The 9696-nt window shown below is 42.0% G+C and overlaps 1 long non-coding RNA gene across 2 annotated transcripts; it reads left to right on the top strand.

The window, feature by feature from the left end:
* The first annotated feature begins 1392 nt into the window (after positions 1–1392).
* Positions 1393–8377, top strand: LOC136992527 (uncharacterized). 2 transcript variants are annotated; one of them, XR_010884808.1, is made up of 3 exons: positions 1393–1554; positions 5634–5779; positions 7379–8377. It is a non-coding gene; the product is annotated as an uncharacterized lncRNA (long non-coding RNA). The 2 variants fall into 2 exon arrangements; XR_010884809.1 differs by lacking the exon at positions 1393–1554 and adding an exon at positions 3654–3787.
* The last annotated feature ends 1319 nt before the right edge of the window (positions 8378–9696 follow it).

Genomic DNA, 9696 nt, shown 5'->3' with positions numbered 1-9696 from the left:
CAAAGTGTCAGAAGTCTTTTAAAGATTCATTTTTTATCTTGAGAACTAAGGAGTCTGTACGGTAGTCACAATTTTTAGGCATTGGTCTAACAGTTATATATAAAAAAAAAAACCTGTTAAGCCAAGACACAGTTGTTTGTTGCAAGTACATCTGTGACTCCATTGGAAAACTTCTGCAGCACTTTCTAAGTTATTCAGTAATTTATTTTAATAGGATTGGTTTCATAACCAAATTTAAGCCATGCCAAATCCTAGGCATCCCTTCACCTTGGGTAGTGTTACCACCAAATTTGAGCACTTTTAGAGCTGGAAGGACTCCAGGCCAAACTCCAGCAAGTGGCTGACTCTTGTCCACGTTCCAGTGTATTTTACACCCCTCTCTTCAAGCAGTTCCCTCAAGATTTATGTGCTTGTTCTTTGTTTGCAAAAGTTACACGTTGGTGATGCAACAATGTATAACTTTGACATTTGTTGAGTAAAACCTGTTAGTGATACAAGAAAATTGGAAGCCTCGCTCTTAGTCTGGATAGGGTTTTTAAAGCAATTTTTATTTTGGAAAGTTCTCTGCAACCTTTCTGGATTTTTTTAAATTGCTGCAAGAATTAATTATTACTGTAGATCAATATCCCTAAACACACATTTGAATTATGACAGAAATTGCTATACACGCTGACAGTCATATACATTCTTGGTACACATATTTTGCTTTTCCCTACCGGGCAAAATATGCTTGTATACCTGCACACACACAGGCCCACCACATAAGGAGGCACGGTTCAGATCCTCAACTATATCTTAACCTAAGGATTTATATACTTGCCTAGTGGGATTTACAGAGCTCCAAATTTGGTTAGAGACAGAGCTGCCATTGAAAGTCATTGGATTTAGTGTGCATCTGAATGCCTGACAGCTCGCTTAGCGTGCCAGCCTGCATGGCATCGTTGTGCAGATACCGCAGGGTTTCTGTTGCGGTGAGAAGCTGGTTTCCTGCAGGGCTTGTTCTGCGCTGAAAGGGCAAGTAGGACTCGTAGGGTTTGGAGCATGAGCTGCTTTTACAGAGGTATAGCCGCATACCGAAAAGCTCTGTGTACCATGTGTCTTGTGATGTGGGTGCACAGAGCAAGATCAGGTATTAGACCCTACTGCTTCCTGACCTAAATTCTGCAGTACAATACAGACACATGTGCATTTAACTCCACTTTGTAAACTCAGCTGTAAGTTCACAGCAGTTAAAATACACAAACGCTCAACTCTACAGAGCTACTTTTGTATGAGACAACAAGTGTAATTAAGTCTTATCCAGGTGGGTGGTGCTCAAAAGCCACATAACTGCTTTGTTGCTTAATAATGTGTTTCATTAAATCTGCTTTATGCTGCCAATCTGAGGGGCCAACTGAGGAATCCCTTCACCGAGAGCCGGAAGGAGCTGGGTAATTGAGCCTGCGGTAGCAACAGGATGGTGTCACTGAGACAAGATGAAATCTGTAAATGTTTGGACCTTGAAGCAGTAACAAACTGAAATGAAAGGCAAAGGCAGGAGTCCAGTTGCTCCAGGTAGGCTTGTGTTTGATACAACAGTGCTTCCTTACACACCGTATATGTGGTAAAGTGTCTTAGGGAAAAGCTAGAATTCTTTTGCCTAAAACCCCTACCCACCTCGGAAAAAAAGTAATGAAAGGCCAGTGTTTGAGGCAGTTATGCATTGTCTGCACACACTCCATGCAAAAAGATAATAGTGTGACCTTGAGAATGCCAGCCAGTCGATACCATCTCTTAAACTTAATCCCCAAGATCTAGGTCCAAGGGGGAAGTCGTCTTACCCTATAATGACTGTTGAAGATAGGCAGGGCCAACTCACCTTTTGAAGATATCGCTCTCCCTCTATTGATTTGGAGGAAACCTAGACACTTAACAGCTTAAACCACACACCTATTTTTTAGGTGGCCAATGGACAGTTAATTGAATCCAAGCAGCATGAGTAATTGTATCCTATGCTGTGGCCAGAAGAAAGTCCACACTTCACCTAAATCTCAGAATTTGCCTAGTGCATGGGTTATCTGCACTGGGCCAAATTTTACCAAGCAGTCGTGCACGCTGTGTGCCCAGCACCACTGAGCCGCAGGACAGGGGGCTTCATCGAGCCCTTTGCACGCAGAACAATTTGCTGCCGTACAGGCTAAAGAACCTGCTTGATGCCAGTCTAGCTGGCTACAGTAGATTTATAACATTTCCTTTGAAAACAGTTTCTCTGTTGTTTTCACACATTGTTTTCAGATTTCAGAGCAACATCAGAGGATGTGACACATCACAGGGAAACATATTGTACTAGAAAACCAGAAGCTATTAACCTGAAGTGCAACTTTTTACTCATGCTGAATTAGTGAGTAGCAAATTGGGCTTTGATCAGAGCTTCGGAAGCTATGACAATTCACATGAATGACTGCTTTGTGGCGGTCACGTGAGCTAATGAAAACATTAGTTAATAAACCTAGGCGCAGAGCTGCTAGCTTTGAGTTTTAGGATAGAGAAGTCAAATGGCACGATTAAGCAAATTTGTTATTTATTTGTACTGCATTTGAAGAAAAGTCTACCCAGTCAAGTACCTGCTTTGCTAGTGGCTGGACAAACATGATAAAAGTCTATTTATCTCCAAAAATTTTATAAACTGCAAGTCTAATTCCACACATACAAGTATTAAGCTTTAGTTATACTTGTGCATATGAATAGGATCTGTGACTTCAAAAGGCCTGGTTTGGGGCTTAAAGTTAAGCTTGTCAACATTTACAAGCTTGTGGCTTTACTTTCAGGTGCAGGCACTGGGTGAGACAGGGAAGCACAGAGTGTTTTTGCATAGACTGGAAGCGTACACAGGTGTTTGCATGGTAGTTCTGGGGCTTTGTCTTGTGTTTTATGTTTTATTTGGCTGCTGAACGAGCCAATTCAGTTTTAATTGGAGTAATGATTATTTTAATCAACGAATTCATCTGCCACACAATCCATACATCAACTGAGCACAAGACAGTGAAGTACCTCTCGGGATATTTAGTCAGCAGGCTTTTAGAACAAACTTCACCTACGCTTTATTCCCCAGCGTGTTGTCTAATTTTAAACGCTGTCATGCAAAGAGGCTTCTGTGTCAGCCTTTGATAAGATTGTTCTGCAGCCTAATAGATCTCAATGTCAGGTCTTTTTCCTGAATGCATCTTAAATTTTCTACTGGTAATTTCGTCTGATTATTTATAACCCTTATCCTGCCCTAAATAATACCTCTCCCTTCACATACAAATTGTTATCTAATTCCTTATCATCATTATTTTGACCAAACCATACCTTTTTTTTTTTTTTTTTTACTCATAAGTTAGTCCTCTCTGGCTCCTAAAGATGAATTTAATATAATTATAAGAGGCATTCTGGTTGTATTATCTTTAGATTTCCATTCTATCTTCTATGTGGAAAAATGTGAACAGTGTACAGAGCATGGTTTTTTTAAACTAAATTTTATATTCATTAAAGCATCAATTACTTTTGATTTCAGTGTGTTGAATTTTAATTCTGTACCATCAAATGGTGATTTTGAGGTCAGTGCAGTTATAGCATTTTAGAATTTGGTCCTTTTGTCTTGTCCTATTTTTTTTTTACTGTGAGAAAGGACAGTGGAAATACTTCAGATGGTTCTTGAGGAGAAATGAGCAAGATGAAGAGAGATGAAGTAAAGAAGAAGTGGTTTGGGTGGGAAGCCACAGGACGTGGAGTCACGGACACAGCACAGATGGGCTATCCACACCGGGTAATCGGCCTGACTTCCTCATGCAGATGGCAGTAAGACTAGAACTGTCTTCATTTTTGAAGAATAAGAACTACAGTAGGAAAGCAGGATTCATTCTTGGTATTTGGTGTGCGTTTTTGGAGGTGATTTCAAGTCAAATGACATATGGTAATGTTTGGAACATGAAATGAAACTTAAAAATTGGCTAATTTTAACAAAGCCTCCTGAGAAACCTGTATCATTAATGGATTAGATGAAATCTCGGCTTCGATCCTGTCAACTGGTTGTTCTTTAAAATTTAGCAGGGCAGTCAGACCTCTGCCTTTGCTTTCTTACATAAATATACATGCATACACCAACTATAATTACAGCTTAAGCATCTCCCTGAGATATAGATAGTTTTAACAAAATATATGAATTTTTTCCCAAATGTAACACAGACTACTGTACATTCTTTATCATAATGTAAAGTTTTGGACCTCTCTGACCAGTTTGCCTTAGCCCTGTTTTTTCTTGGTGTCTCTTAAGTAGCTAAGGTCCATCAAATAAAGAAGACCACCATATAAAAAGTCCAGGTAATCATTGTAACCCAGCATTTATGGCACGCTAACTTCTTCAGGCAACACCAACATTTGGGATGCCCAGAACATCTTGGTTAGCTGATTCATGAATCAGCATTAAAAAATGCAACTGAAGCCACAAGTTATTTTTAGACTACAAAGACAGGAGAAGTGGAAGCTCCCCTCACTGGGAAGCAGCTGCACCCACGAACCCAATGTGGTGCTGGTGTGCCTCAAAGGCACCTTCGCAGCTCCATCTCCAAAATGACCCTTTGACAGCCTCCCTTCACCACCTTAAGAACTACAGGAGAGGACACTGAGCCTAGGTGAAACCTCTTCTCTACCAGCCCTTCACCCTCTCACAAATTCTTATGCACCCTCTTGAAATATGGCTCACTGTCACTAATTACTGCAGAGAAATTTTTCCAGCAGGAAGATGTTCTGTTTAAATATAAGAAAATGTGTTTTTTTCTGTATCACTCCAAAAATAGAACAACGCCTAATTAAATATTTATTGAGGCTTAGCAAGCTCAATAAAGGAACTGTTGTCTAGAAGCCTCCAAAGAATGGGCTCCTTACAGTAAAGAGCAGTTTTTCAAATACAGGTCAAGGAGGGAGGGAGTGCAAGAAGCAGTAATTGCGTGCGTACAATTCTGAGACTCCCAAGCATGCAAGATTAAAATATGCCTATTACCATAGACTTTGCACCGTATATTTTTAAAAATAGTTATATTAGGAAACTAGAAATCTCCACAGACATAGTCAAAAATAACTACATGAAATGCCCGAAAAGAACAGATTCCCAGGAGGTGGGATTTTTGGACTCTTGGAGGAAGTTGCCATTACAAAGCATCATCCCCTACAGGAAAAAAGCTCCACAGCCTCTAGTTGTTGCTGAGTTACATGAATTATAGCAACGTTCAACCCTGGAGCTATATCAGCAATAGGCCTGTAAATCTGTCAGGGTTCCTGTATTGTCAGAATTATCCCGTGAATGTTGTGAACGTGAGAGTTGTCTGCAGACAGTATGCGCTTTCGCTGCCCTCCCCAACCCAGGCCTAGGGATCAGCTAGGGACCTCGGGGCAGGAGCATCAGGAACGTGCGCTCGGCTCTCCAGTGTTCACGCTAGCAAAACCAATTTAGTTCTTGCAGAACATGGTTCTTGGTCAAACACCCTATGGCAGGAAATAGAATAAACCATTCACAGAAATGAGAATATTGACCATAAAACATCAGCACAGGACTGATTTTAGGTAGAAGCAATATCAATGAATATTTAGGATTCTTATTTTTTGGTGATCCACAGGTCGTCCAAGCTCTGTCCCCTTTCACAACCAGACTGACCCATGGAAGGAAATTCAGGTGATTCACTTTGCTGCAGTGGAAAGGAAATCTGACTCTTCCCCCAGCGAGCAACCCAGGACCTTCACAAGCCCTAAAGCTGTTCCTACTGTAAGTTCCTAAAGCTGTCCCAAAGCTATATTCTCACATCCACTTTCCTAGCTGTAGGATCTCAAATCATTTTGTAACCCATCATTTAACTCCGATACTGTTACCTCAGTTTGGTCACTCTCCTTTCTGAGAGGTGCCTTGTCAGGCACAGCTCCCGGCTCATATCAGGCGTTAGGGTCTTCTCCCCTGGATCGTGCTAACATGGAGCACAGAGCAACTTCACGGAGTAACTCAGTGGACATGGCCTCCGGCAGGGCTTGCTGCAGCTCTGCTTGCCGGGGAAGCCAGGAGAGCTACAGCAGCCCCAGCCTCTCCCATGTAAAGCCCAGCTAAAATGACCTGAGCAGGGCCGGTTGTTGTCCCAAAAGCTTTGGATTAGACATCCTTAAATATACAGACTTTAGGAAAAAACAGGAAATGACTAATGAATAAATTGGAATAAATTGCCATAGTTCTGTAAATTCTGCTGTAAAGACTGCAATGGTCTCCTTTTTGTTTCAGCTTCCAAAAGGCAACCTTCAGTTGGAGGCCTGAGCCACAAAATGTGAGCTTTTCAGTGCCTCTCCAGGCTGGAGAGTTTATAGGTTTTGAGACTGAGATCTGTAGCTCCTGATACCACAGGCAGTGCAGTATAGTAAGGCAGGCCTTAGTGCTAATTTATCTCTCTCTTAACTTAGAAGAAAACACAGTTAGATATGATCTGTGAACTTCTTCAAGTTACACATGCATCCATTATACATGAGAAAATACCAATAATTACACCCTTAACATGTAGATAAAGCAGATTAGATCATAAAAATATAAATATTCATGGTTCTGTACGCTGAAAATCTGCCAAATACAAGATGGTTCTGCCACTGGATCTGAAACAGAACATTTCTCCTTAAATGTCTTTGAAAGCTAAGTTCTATATTGCAGAAAAAAGTCATGTTCTGTGAGTGGACTGATTTTTACATTTTTTTCCCCCATCTTTTGTCTGTCTATGCATATTTTCTTTCACAACTCACAGTCTGCTGCTCAGTTTAATATAACTTATGGCTCCACAGCTTCACTGGTAGCAGAGGAAGGGTAGTTTCCCATAATGGGTTGGAATTCAAATGAGAAGCCAGGTGCTACATTGCAAGCCAAAATTAAAATAAAATAAAATAAAATTTCTCCCTGCTTCTGTTAGTGGATTGGAATAACATCTCACAGAGCTGTAACTCGTTTCAGGAAGTAGCAACAGGAGGAACCAAAACCTGCAGAAGAGAGTAAAATGGCACATGCTTGCACCATCTGCTGGTAGCATCTCCATAGACAGACATACCTACCTAGAATAGATTTCATAATCCCTTTCACCTCTGGCTGGATACATCCACATTTAGAGACATGAGAGCACAATTATAAAAATGCAAGATGCAGATGAGGTTAACAAACATCAACTAGTCCAAGAAGGGGGCTGTGACTGGATCAAAGGGGGAATGTAGTCAAAGAAAACTGATGCTTCTGTGAGCAGGCTGCAGGCAGTCGGCTGAAATCATAGCTCCAAAATATCATAGCATCAAATGCCCTTGCTTGGCTTTTAAAGAGGTTTATAACATGTAGCGTTTTTATCCATAGGAGCCCTGCTAAGCTAAGGGATCATATTTCATCAGTGAAGGATGAAACCGCAGGAGTGGGGAGGAAATGCTTCTCTCGGTGCAGCCTGGCTCCGTTCAGCAGGGTGTTACATGCAAGTCGTCTCAGCACCGTCAGGCACTAACCACTGCTAAAGCACAGAAGCACCCATCGTGATGGGTCAGCAGGAATTACACGAACCATCGCTTGGACCGGACTGACAAATCCCATACGGCTACAAATCCAGAAAGCCAAAGCTAAGGCAGAGAACGACTGAATGTCACTCCTCCGTAAGTGCTCGCTTTAATTTGTAAAGCACACGCACAAGGGGAACTGCATTGACTCTTCATCACACGTAGGCTCAGGGCCATGCACACACACACACGCACACACTTGGCAGCTCTCACACTGGGTTACTGTCCTGCAATGGCTTCGCCGGCATGTCTTGTTACCAGGCCGGGCACGGACCTGCTCGCAGCAAGGGCTCCAGCCTGGGCCGCTGCCTCTAGTTTGGGCAACCTGTCGCTACCGGGGCTCGGTGCAGGCTAATTTGCTCGGTGTCTCACCAAACCGCCGTGTAGACCTACCCTTTGTCTTGCAGCAGTAATTTCTGACACAAGCCCCCTGCCAGCTAAATCTATTTATTGTGCAGTATTTTTCTTCTTCCCTCTTTTTAGCGCAAAAACATATGAAATGCAATCACATCCTAATACTCAGATAAGCAGCACTTTAGAGATGGGAATGACTAATAGGAACAGAAAAAAGAGCAATGACAGCAGATTTGATGGGAAAATGATAATTGTGTTTTACAAGATCTAAAATGAAGTATGAATTTCCCTTTCTTTAAGTAGATTTGGGATCTATAAACAAATATCTGGATTCCAGTTATGGCTGTATCAGTGTTGATTACATATAAGCGATATCACTTATTGTTTATGCTTGCAAAGCCATAGCAATTTCTTTTAGGCAATACAGCTGTAACAAATTGATTTGACAGGCAAGCTCACGTTTTGATTTGAACATTACAAAAGTGATCCATGCACCATACAAAAAATATGCATTTTCCATACCGATTTGGGGATCACTGGATGTGCACAGCTCAGAACAGAACTGAGCTTTCACTTCTTTGAGTGAGCGTGAGGTTGGTTCCTGGCAGGTTCGTCTTCTCCTTCTTCCAGCCTTGGGGGTCACATCTACCCTCCAACTTTTTTCCTCCCTGTGTCCAGCTGGTGCATGTAGGGAAGCAGAAATGCTTGTTTGGAGTGTGAAAGGAGGCACATAGCTAGGGAAACATTGTAGAGAACTGTGTTGCAGACTAAAGCATGGCACATGGGTGTTTCTAGGTGTTATGATTGCACAGTCTGTAAAATATTCCCAAATAGACCTACTTTGCTATGTTGCTATTTGTATTCTTGTAGCACCCAGAAACTTGCAGAAACATTTCACCCCGTTCACACCACCAACCAAAAAGTGAACACAGAAGATCATAACCATGACAAATGAGTGGTGATGTGGCAAGATTTGAGCATTTGTAGACCATAAAAGGCAGATCTTGTGAGCACAGGAAAGAGGAGTAGTTTGCAGGGAGCCTACAAAAATGGATGTTGGCACCACTGTAACATACTATAGAACAATAGTGATTTTATACTGTGTTTCTAAAACAACTTGATCACATCACGCCCCTGGACCCATCACTGCAGATTTTGAAAATTACCCGAATAGCTACAGCTGCTACAGAGCCTGAATCCCAGCCTGATCCTTCCTGCTTTGTCTCCCCCCAGCTGAAGAAACACAGGGTGGGAGTCTCTCATCCTGCCTTCCTGTCTGTTCTGTCTTTGGAGCTGCAGAGAAAACCCACAAACACCACATTGCAGAGCAGGCAGGGGCAATGTCTCCCACAGGAATTAATACCACCGTCGGAGGGAAACCTATTTCTCCAGGGAATCCTTTCTTTAGCATCTGAACTGCTTCCTCTTTGAAAGATAATTGGGAGTCATGGGTTTCATACAGGCAAAGAATACGCAATTTCTGCATGACACAAGCCGTATCAGATTACTGTTGTTATGATTACTTGTATTGAGAAAGACAGCTACGAACATCCCTAGTCTACTAAAAAGTTTGAGATCTCACTCTGAGCTTCCACACCTCTAATTTCCCCACTCCTCCTGCCCCTGCCCTGTTCTCTTCTCCTCCCCACGGATTACAGGCAAATAGGAGGATCCAGTCCTTGTCTTAAAAAACAGAGGTAAGAAAAGCTAAATGTTTCAGGCCTTGAAAGACCATAGGGAACCAAATTTTGTTGTTGTTGTTTTCACCTCTTG

The sequence above is a fragment of the Apteryx mantelli genome, chromosome 8, assembly GCF_036417845.1.
Source record: "Apteryx mantelli isolate bAptMan1 chromosome 8, bAptMan1.hap1, whole genome shotgun sequence".
Lineage (NCBI taxonomy): Eukaryota > Metazoa > Chordata > Aves > Apterygiformes > Apterygidae > Apteryx > Apteryx mantelli.
This window is presented reverse-complemented; position numbering and strand designations above follow the sequence as displayed.